Consider the following 11,559-nt stretch of genomic DNA (forward strand, 5'->3'; position numbering starts at 1 on the left):
GGCCTAGCAGTAGCTTAAACAGGAGTCTCTCCTTCAATATATGGAGATTTTAAATAATATAGGACATAAATGTTATCATCCCAATGCCAAAGGATTCATCCAGATGAAATTCATGATGTATTTTGTATTTGTTTTCCTTTAGTAGAATATTTTTCTTGGGCTAGAATCAGTTGGTCTCAGCTGGACTTTTTCCATTTATCCCTCCAGCTCCACTCTCCACCTTCTTTCTTGCTACTTTGCTCCAGGCTGACTTTCATGGACTGAATTATCCAGACTCTATAGATCACTGGCTTCCCGAGGCCCTGGCAGAGGTTAGGGGGTGAGAGGAGAGAGTGGTCAAGGCATTGGCCCCTCAGCTCCTTTCCTATAGAACTGTGGGTTTGCAGGACCTTTGTTTCTCCACCAAAGCCTCCTCTTCTGCAACTTCAGCTATGTGTCTCTCCAGATCCAGCAACTGCCTTGCTCCATCAGGCACTAGGCTGGTAATGCCCCTTGCTCCTGCCTGCTTTGGGGCATTTTGACACCTTTTGTTGGTTTTTCTTAATGCTGCCAAGCGCTTACCCTTTTGGGTGTTTCCGATTCCCATTTCCTGCAAGGACCCTGAATGACACAAGGTCCCACTGACCAAAGAAATGCCCGGGAGAAACAGGATGATCACTTTTCTATTTATATTCCCAGAGCCAAGATGAGCCTTATCTTTGAGATGGCTCCAAGTTATGCTGGGATACTTGGGTATTTGGGTCAGTTGAAGACCTGCTCCTGTGGACTTGCTCAGAATCCTAAGTTTCCATCTTGACTAATCAAATCAACTTGAAAAGCTGCATCCATACCTTTAGGATAAGCACAGCAAAAAATCTCAGAGAAAGCAAACTCAGACGCTGCCCTTCAGCACATTGTGGGAGGAGACCTCTTCTCTGCACTCTGCCCTGGTCCATGTTCTTACTTTGGAGCTAATAGGAACTTCAGAAAGGGAGGTTTATGCTGAGCCCATGAGAGTTTTTTTCACTTATTCTTGTTCTCATTTTTTGAAATAAAGAAAAAGAGTACACATGTAATTCCCGGTTATATATCACCCAGTCTCATTTTTGCAGCAGGAATTTCAGGTTATAGAAGCAGCTTTGTGCTTATTTGCTGCCATCAGGGAGGTGGTTTTGCTACAAGGTGTTTAGGTAGGTCCTTTTGTGGGGTTGTCAAAGTCAAGAAAGTTGCTGACCTAATGCTTCCTAAAGGAGAAGCTGGCAATGGTGTATGCAACTCACCACATAGTTGAGCCCTTCTGTTCCTGGATTTGAGGGACAATCTCTAGGGTCCTATTACTCTCATTACCCTGAGCACTCCTCTCCCAAAAAGACTCTCTCCCCCCAGGGCCCTCAGATTCTATACTGTGCAAGAAGCTCACTCTTCAATGATTGCTATGATTTGAAAGTCCCCTCTGAAACTTATGTTGAAATTTAATTATGATTGTAACAGTGTTGAGAGGCAGTACCTTTAAGAGGTGATTATGTCATGAGGGTCCTGCCCTTATAAATGGATTAATGTCATTATTGTCGGAGTGGGTTACTTAGCAAGGGAGTGGATTTCTGATAAAAGGATGAGGCCCATTTTCCGCTCTGTCTCAAAAGCACCCTTTCTCACCATGGGATGCCCTCCACCATGTTATGATGCTAAAAGAAGGCTCTAACCAGATGCAACGTCTTGATCTTGGACTTTCCAGGCTTCAGAAGCATAAGCCAAATAAATCTCTTTGCTTTTATAAATTACCCAGTCTGTGGTATTCTGTTATAGCATCAAACTAAGACAATGATTGATTTAACGTGCACACTGTTCAATGTTTGTTCAGTTGTCAGAATGGCTTTTACGTTTGTTCTTGTCAGGGCTGGATAACACAGTCTGTAGACCCCCCAGGGGCAGGCATCTTGCCTTTTCTATCACTTTATACAAGGCCCTAGTGGAGAGGGAAGTGGGGTTAAGAAATAGTGGGATTTTTTTTAAAGCAATAGGCAAATTCAGATTATTAATATCATCATTTTTAACAGACAACAATGATGTGGTAATGACAGTGACGGTAATTATAAAAATCTCTCAAAAATCATCCTTCCCCTCCTCCCTTTAGAATACACAAGCTGGCCCTCACAGTGGTTCACTACAAACTGTACACTTGTGGAATCCTGGGTAAAAACTTATTCAATTTTTCTGAGCTTCTGGTAAAGTGCACAAAAGGGGCGTGTATGTGAGTATGTGTGTGTGCATGCATGCAGGCAGGCACATAGACTGATTGTCTTATGTCTCCAACAGGAAATGACTCCAGGGTAAGGCACAGGGGGAGTCTTTGCTGTCTGCAAGCTCCTGGGGTATGACCATAACCATAAGGTCCGAGGGTTTGGGGAAAAGTAGTTTGCAGTGTGGGAGATGTTCCTGCATTTGAGGGGAGCATTTCTTCAGGCCATTGTGGACCAATAAACGGTTCAATTTTTTCATTGTTCTAATTAATTTAATTAAGTTAACTTCCAAGGTGTGTTAAGAAGCAATGCCTTGGGTGATTAACTGTTCCCATATCAAGGTGTTTTCACAAACACATTTACCCTGATTAGTGTACACATTATTATGTAATTAAATACCTGGCACAGAGGAATTTATTAGTGCCTTCTTGTCTCCTAACAAATAAAGCAGCCCTCCAAATCTCTTGGAAAAGACAATTTCAGTTGCTAGGAGAGAGGGACGGACAGATGTGGAGACACACCACCATCTAGATTGGGAGGGAAGCTCCATGAATTCTATGGCTGTGCACTGTCAGGATCCCACACCCCTCTGGGCAGTGCTTCCTCCCAGAGATTGCAGCCTGACTCACTCCTGAGCCCATTGTCCTTCCTTTCCTCTTTTTCCTGCTTGGTCTCAGCAAGTCCATATCACTTATCAGAAAGGCTCCTTTTACAAAATGGAATAAAGAGAAAGTCTTTGCATGGAAGGTATGAGGACTCTCCATCTGTGCACATCCCTCTGAGCTGGCCTTCAGAAAACTGATCGAGTTCACAAAGTTGCATCTTAACCTCCTCCATCTCCTCCTTCTCTTCCATCCCCCACATACCACTCTCTGCTGAGCCAGTTTCTCTGGGGCCCACTTCCTATTGTATGGGAAGGAAAGGCTTATGTTTTCAGACATGGAAGTGATTAAGTGCTGGTCAGATCTACTGGATTCTGAGACAAGTTAGAAGAAGTTCTGCCGAGGTGGGTGGATCATGAGGTCAGGAGTTCAAGACCAGCCTGGCCAAGATGGTGAAGCCCCATCTCTACCAAAAATACAAAAAATTAGCGGTGCGTGGTGGCGGGCACCTGTAATTCCAGCTACTCAGGGGCTGAGGCAGAGAATTGCTTGAACCCGAGAGGCAGAACTTACAGTGAGCCAAGATTGCGCCACTGCACTCCAGCCTGGGCGACAAAGTGAGACTCTGTCTCAAAAAAAAAAAAAAAAGAATAGTTCTTTCTGGATAGGCCAATTTCTGAAAACCTTTTCTCTCATGGCCGCCAACTGTATTACATGTATAGTCAACCCTACAAATCCTAAGTGTGTTCTAACAATAGCAATATTAATAACACATTTATTGAACATGTCTGCCCCCTGTACAACTCTGTGAAGCATTTATGTCTCTTGTTGATAAAAAAAAAAAAAATTCTGTAAAATATTTCAAGAGGTTTATTCTGAGCCAATATGAGTGGCCATGGCCTGAGGTATAGTCTCAAGAGGTCCTGAGGCTGAGCACAGTGGCTCACACCTGTAATCCCAGCACTTTGGGAGACCAAGGCGAGTGGATCATTTGAAACCAGGAGTTCGAGGCCAGCATGGCCAACATGGTGAAACCCCATCTCTACTAAAAATACAAAAATTAGCTGGGCGGTAGTGGTGTGCCTGTAATCCCAGCTACTCAGGAGGCTGAGGCAGGAGAATGGCTTGAGCCTGGGAGGCAGAGGTTGCAGTGAGCCAAGATAGCACCACTGCACGCCAGCCTGGGTAACAAAAGGAGACCCTGTCTCAAAAAAAAAAATTTAATATCTTCTGGATCTGAAAAATCTAGAAAGGGAAGGGGTTTCTCAACAGATATAAATTTCCTGCATAAGTGAGCTTGGAAAGACCATTTCAAAATACGTCAAAGAAATATATTTGAGGGTAAAATATTTTTATGGCCTTCAGGGCTTGTATCTGTCATGCGATGCTATCCCAGAGTCCCGTTGGAATTTGTTGTCTATTGTCACAGAGTCTGTTGTGAGTGTTACGATCTTTATGTTATTGTTAATGCTGGTCAACTGTGCCTAAACTCCAAAACTAAGGGGATATAACGAGGCATGTCTGACCTCCCTTCTTGACATGACTGGAAATTTAGTTTTTCAGGTTTTCTTGGCCCAGAAGGGGTCCAGTCAGTTGGCTGGGGGGCTTGGGATTTTATTTTTGGTTCATATCTTCATTTAATATAATCCTACAACTCCAAGAGGTAAGTGCTACTATTATCACTACTTACCTGATGAGGAAGCTGAGGCACTAAGTGACAGTGACTAGGTACCATATTCAAGATCACACAGCCAGGAAGTAGCCAAGTCATGGAAATGAAGCAGGGCCTTCTGACTGACAGTCCTTGCCCTGGACTTCTGTGCTAAACACCTGCCCCATCCTCAGTGTTGAGCAGAGGAAACTAAGACTCTGATTTTCAGGCCTAGGGGCCCTCAGTCCTGTGCCTTTGGTGTGGGAAGCCAAGCACGTTTTTTTGCTTGCCTGCTCCATTTGATGCAGTGAGGCCGAGGCAACTTAGCCACCTCTGAGAGGATAAATTAAGTGACATTTCTAGGGAATGTAGAAAATACTACTGAAGGCCAAGTGAATCAATGCTGAACGCAGAACAAAACAGTTCCCACCACTGGGATCAGACTGTTCAGGTTGGTGGCAGGGAGAGAATTATGTGAGCCGGGGGCTAGCTCCTGAGGGAGCCGAGATTGATTCTGTATGATTGATGACTCGGGGACAGAATGCCAAGTCATCAATTGCCTCGGCTCATGCCACGGACGGCATCAAGATCACTTTTCCCTGGTGCCCAGCCTGAAAGATTTCTCTTCTGTTTGTTTGTTTGGCCTGGGGCAGGTGCCTGCTGGGCTCAGCTGTGTAACTTTACCAAGGGCTTCTGAGAAAAGACAGGTGACAACATCTGGCAAGAGGACACAGAACTTGAAGGAGAAGCAGCAGAATTGGGTGTGGGGTAGAGACTGTGTGTGAATGCGTGTGTGCTTCAGAGACAGAGAGAGGGGAGAGGCAGCAATAGTCTATACTGAAAATCTTGAATTCTAGTTCCACATGTGCCAGTGTATAATTACTGACCAACTAAGATATTTTCTCTGAGTATCAGTTTCTTCATATAATGAATCAGAATAATCAAAGCTATGCCTTCTTTCACATCAGGATGTTAGGAAAAGATTCATAACCCTCTCCAAAATTTGCTCATGTTAGCCTTGGGATTTAATATTTCCTTCTGTGCCCTTTATCACGGTTTTTGGATAAAATTTATAGCTTCCTTTATAAAAATCTCACACTGTTGGATGGCCTATGCTAGCTCCCTATATGAAAGTCCTATCACTCAATTAAAATGGATGCTTCCTGAGGTCAGAGACCACAGCTTTTCTTTTCCTAAATCATCTATAAGCCTGAAGCTTAGCAGATCATATGCTCCATAACTATTTACCCTGATCAGTTGTGTTTTTATATGTGTGTATCTATGTGCATATATATACATATGTATGTGTATATATACATATATGTGTGTATATAAATATACATATATACACACATACATACATATTCCACCTATATATGTATACTCACACATATATTTTATATATATATATATATATATATACACATATAACACATACATACCTCATACATCCCATGAACTTATATAAATGGTATCAGGGAGGCTACAGCTTGGAAGAGATTGAAGCCGTTAAACATTTTTACAAAAAGTACAAGTGTGATTGTGACATTAGGGGAAGGATAAGCCTATTGGTCTTTGAAGATAACATCAGGTTAAGAGATAATAGTGTGAAATCTCAGTTCCTCCCTTCCTATTTTGCTCTGTTTCCTCTGACAATGTTAATGAACTTTAACTGGAACAGCAGAATAACATGGCTAAGATGAAATTAAAGCCCAATATAATTGAAAGGATGGTGGCAAAATACATATCCACTTTTTAAAAATCTCTATGTCTGATTATAAAATGGGTAATTCATACACATGGTAAACCAATTGGAAAAAAAGTGAAAGTCAGAGAGAAGAAAAAAATAAACCTCTACAAACATCCACAAACCATAATGTTCAGTGCTGAACATTATTAAATACTATTCATATTTTCTCTAACACTCCATTAGTCTGTGTGTGCCTGTGTATGTGTGTGTATTTAATTAGAATTTTAATATGTAGTCCCTTTAAATTAGTTCAAGTCTTTGGGCTCCAACTAAAACTCTACCCCAGGGAGGAGAAAGTGATTGGAATCTCTTACATCAGAAAGCAGTCACAGAAATCACGTGTGAGTTAACCACAACAAGGAAAAATAGTCTCATTTTCTTCTTAGATAAAACATATCTTAATTTTTGTTAAGTGATTTGACAAAATAACTCATGGTATGAAGATGAGATAGAGAACTATGGGATGACATACAGTCCAAGGATGCAGAAAGCAGATTTATGCCTAAATGTGTTGACCACCCACACAGAATGTTGGGGTGGGCCACAAAGGCTCTACTTCACCTTAGTCATTCGTTCACTCATTCACTCATTCATTCATTCAATTACTTGCTTAGGGCTTGCCCTGCCCAAGCATTACTCCTGGGGCCTCAGGACCCAGGGTCCAGCAAGAAGAGTGAATTCCAGCAAGTGATCTCCTCAGGTGTCTTCCTGAAATGAACCCAGAGAGGTGGCGAACAGGATAAGCAACAAATCCTAAACTGAAGACATTGACCAACGATTAACAATACTGAGATTACCAAGGAAGAATGTACAGCCTTCCATCTAAGTTTTAAAAATCAACTCCTTGGAGGCCGGGCATGGTGGCTCATGCCTGTAATCCCAGCACTTTGGGAAGCTGAGGTGGGTGGATCCCGAGGTCAGGAGTTCAAGACCATCCTGGCCAACATGATGAAACCCTATCTCTACTAAAAATACAAAAATTAGCTAGGCGTGGTGGCAGGTGCCTGTAATCCCAGCTACTTGGGAGGCTGAGGCAGAGAATTGCTTGAACCTGGGAGGCAGAGGTTACAGTGAGCCAAGATCACGCCACTGCACTCCAGCCTGGGTGACAGAGTGAGGCTCTGTCTCAAAAAAAAAAAAAAAAAAAAATCAACTCCTTGGGAACAGGATTGGAGAAAAGGGATTCAAGAGCCATTCACATGAAGAAGGACTGAGAAATGTTTCTTAAGTACCAACCTATCAACAGCTGGATGCAGACACTAGAAAAGCTGAGATAGTCTTAACATAGCAAGTATAACCCTCTGTCCATGCCAGTGGAGGAGCAGTCCCATGTTCCTGTGCTCACTGTGATTGTGTTACGTTCTGGGATTGGAACTTTAAAAGGGACCTGGACAGGTCACCATGATGCATCCAGATGTGAGGCCAGAGAGGTGAGAGGCTTAGAAGCCCGGTCATGAGAGAAGAAAGAAGAAAAGTGAAATGTTTAACCAGTGGAGAAAAGCCACATGGTGATAGGTGAGTAATCAGCAGGGGACAGGAGAGATATTACCATTTAAACCCCCGGAGAGACTGTTTTTGGAGAAGTAACAGATTAAACCTGCAGAGCTCCCAGGATAAAGGCTGGAAATTACTAAAATGCTCAGAGTTTTAAGTCATTATAAGGAAAAACTTTCCTCTTAGCCGGGATGCACCATACCTAGACTAGTCTTGATTGTGAAACAATGAGTTCTCTTTGTTAAACAAAAATGTATGGGAAGCTATTGTTTTCACCTGAGCTCCAGTACTAGGCCCCAACATACTAGACCAAACCAGAATATGGTCACTCATGCTATGTGCCACCAATCAAATTGAACTTGAAATGGCCCAGTTAAAAAAAAAAAAAAGAGAGAGACTCACTGCAGCCAATCAGAAGAAGCCCAGCCTTTACAGGAATCCTCTTGATAAGGAATTCTCCTCTGTTATAACCCTATATTGAAAGTAACTGAAACAATCAGTCCTCCTTTTGTTACCAATTTCTGCTTTCTTCAGCCCTTTTCTGTCATAAAGTCCACTTCCTTTGTTTAGCTTGTGGGAGCACCTATTCTATTTTATAGAATAAGATGCTGCTCCCATTCATAAAATGCTAATAAAGGCCAAGGAGATCTTTAAATCAAATTTGTCGAAACTGTGTCTTTCAACAACTTCCATCAAGACGGTATGCAAAATCAGGGTCACTATGTGTCTGGATAGTGTAGAAAAAACTTCTGTGCTGGTCAGAGATTGGAGTCCATGCCTCAAGAAGTCTTTCTGTTAGACATTCCATGATTTCCTGACAGCTGCAGTTTGGCTATATTGCGGGAACCAGAAAACTGGGGAAAGATCCATTTTTGGCATTTTTTTCTTTCAGGTCTCCCCCAAATCCCATGATATCTTACTAGCTCAAGCACCCCTGAAAAACTATGTTCTCAGTTATTGAATAGGTAAAAAAAAGAGCACATGTCTGCTTCACTGTCTAGGGACTCACTCCCAACGCTGTTAACTCGACCAATGGGGTTAAAGCCTAAACCTAAAAGCTCAACTCCCATTGACATTGAAGGTGGATGTTGCTGGTAGAATATCATTCACTGGGCAGGTGGGCAGGGTGACAGCTTCCTGAGGCAGTGTGGACTTCCTGAAATCCATCACATAGCACCACCCAGGCTACACTTGTGATTAAGCTTGCCATGGCAGGAATATAACTTGTGTTAACAAATTACCTCCTACGGTTACATCTCTACCTCTCCCATAAGGCTAGGACTGCACCGAATATTGAGGCTCCATCCCTTTTCTGAAGCCCAGATAGGTAGCCCCAACCTAGCCTTTGATGATGAATTCAGTTGAAGAAAAAACAGCATCTGTTTCAGAGCAGCAGCAAGTCCCAATGTGTTAGAGACACTCAGTTTGAAGACCTAAAGCCATGGCTGTTAGAATGAAACCAATCAGCAAAAGCCTTTCTTCATTGAAATTTTACCAGAAGGTATAAATTTTTCAAATGAATAAAAGTGCATCTAGTCTGAAGCAGTGATTAGAAGTGAAGGAGTCTAGAGGCTCATGTACTTAACCCCGTACATCTTGCCTGTGTCTCTCAGGGTGACTCCTAAGAAGGCTCTGCAGAGCCGAGTTTGAAAACCAGAGAGCCACTTTGCATATTGGGACACAGTGAAGCAAAGGGCCCAGAAAATAAAAGTGACTCACGCAAATTGACAGCTAATTAGCAATGTACATGGAATCTATTCTCGTAACCCCCACAGTGGTCATGTGCCATGCATGATTACATGGGTACATTAAGAGAATCAGAGAAACATATCACCAACTCAAAATGATGAGTCACTTTCCATCTTTTACTTATTGGATCTGGGATTAGTTATATCATTTCACCTCCAAAGAATATGTTATGTTGTGGTGAAAATGGGGGAAAAAAAAAGGTGGAAGGTGAGATGAAAAAAACATTCTGTTTTGGCAACACAAACACAGATTTTCTGCAAATTTGCTTGCAAGCATGAATTTGGCTTTTTTTTTCCCATGGAAAGTCAGCATTTTTAGTCTCAAAAACCGCTTTCTCAGCAAAATAATAGTTTTTGGTCCATGGAAGTTGCCCTTCGTTTTTGCAAAACAGAAGTTTGAAGCTCAGTGAAAAATGGAATGTCTGTACCATCTCCTCTGTCTTTCCTAGGATTCATAATACTAGATAGGCTTACAGCCTGAGGGCTGCATCCAGAGAGATATTCAAGAGAAGCAGAGGAGAGGTTTCCTCTGCAAAACCAAATGGTTCAATAGAGTGGATATCCACCTGCATGTTTTGTGCGAGAAAATAAAAATAGCTCACGGCACTCTGAGCTCTATAAGGTATGCAAAATTTATTAGGCCCAGGGAGACTTGAGTATGGGACTTCAGTCACACTTCCCCACTCATGCCTGGGGACAATTGTTTAAAGGCATTTTGTTCCTGACTAGCTTATCTTCATGTTCCTGGAATTTATGATAGAAAGAACAATGTATAGCCAATCAATAGCTTATGTTATTTTTATGTAAATTGTTGGCAAGCAATTTAGAAACCGCTTCTTCTTTTCCTTTAGAAATCCACTTGCAACTACGGCTATATTCAGGACAACTCGAATTTATGCTCCTGAGTTACAGTTCTCAAACTTGGTCCCAATAAACTGTTTGTATAGAGATTGCCTCCTTTTTTTTTTTTTTTCCCCCACTTAGGTCAACATGTGTGACCGAGTCTAGCCTTCTCCCTCCAGGCCTCACCTGGCTGTTGTCCAGCTCATGAGACCAATGCCTGGTGTTCTAACATCCTGTCTATAGTAGTCCCATTTTATCTATTACTTTAAACTTACCCTCATCTCTTTTGATTTTGTTTTCTGTTATGTTATGTTTTGTTTTGAAATGGAGTCTCGCTCTGTCACCCGGCTGGAGTGCAGTGGCCCAATCTCGGCTCACTGCAACCTCCGACTCCCTGGTTCAAGGGATTCTCCTGCCTCAGCCTCTGGAATAGCTGGGATTACAGGCGCGTGCCATCGTGCCCAGCTAATTTTTGTATTTTTAGTAAAGACAGGGTTTCACCACATTTGTCAGGATGGTCTCGATCTCCTGACCTCGTGATCCACCCACCTCAGCCTCCCAAAGTGTTGGGATTACAGGCGTGAGCCACGGCGCCTGGCCTTTCTTTTGATTTTGCAAACTGTCTTCACAATAGACTTTCAGTTTTCTGAACCAGAAAAATGTTTGCTTATTCCATATGACCTGGCACGGGGCTGAGCATATAGTTAGCACACAGAGAATAGCACATAAATAATTGAAAGGTAAGTGAAAATAATTGAAAAAGCAATTGAAGTCAAGTATACCATGCTGCCACAACCACACTTCCTCATCCTCATTCTTTTTCTTTCCTTTCTTCTGCAAAGTGTGTGCAACCTTGAGCAAGTATCTTCTCTGAGCCTTAATTTCCCCATCAACAAATGAGAATATACATACTGTCATTGTAGGCTCTTTGTTAAATAAGTTAAATAAGATGATGTGGGAGTGCAGTAAAAACAATTACTAAACAATTACTAAAGGTTTCTTTGTTCCTGCTTCAGATTTTTCCTTTGTCAACTGGAGAATTAGGCTCATAAATTTGGAAATGAGAGCTTTATTTCTCATAAAGGGTTGCAGGCTGCAGGCTGGCCATTCTGACAGGCTGGGAAGCATAGCCTCTGGCCAGAAGCCGAAAGCAGACACTTCAAGGAAGAGGCAAAGGGAACAGGAATTTATGCTGAGAGCAGTGGCCAAAAATACATATTCAATAAGCTATAGGAGGAGTCATTAATATTTA

The sequence above is a fragment of the Symphalangus syndactylus genome, chromosome 1 (genome assembly GCF_028878055.3).
Source record: "Symphalangus syndactylus isolate Jambi chromosome 1, NHGRI_mSymSyn1-v2.1_pri, whole genome shotgun sequence".
NCBI classification, from domain to species: Eukaryota; Metazoa; Chordata; class Mammalia; order Primates; family Hylobatidae; genus Symphalangus; species Symphalangus syndactylus.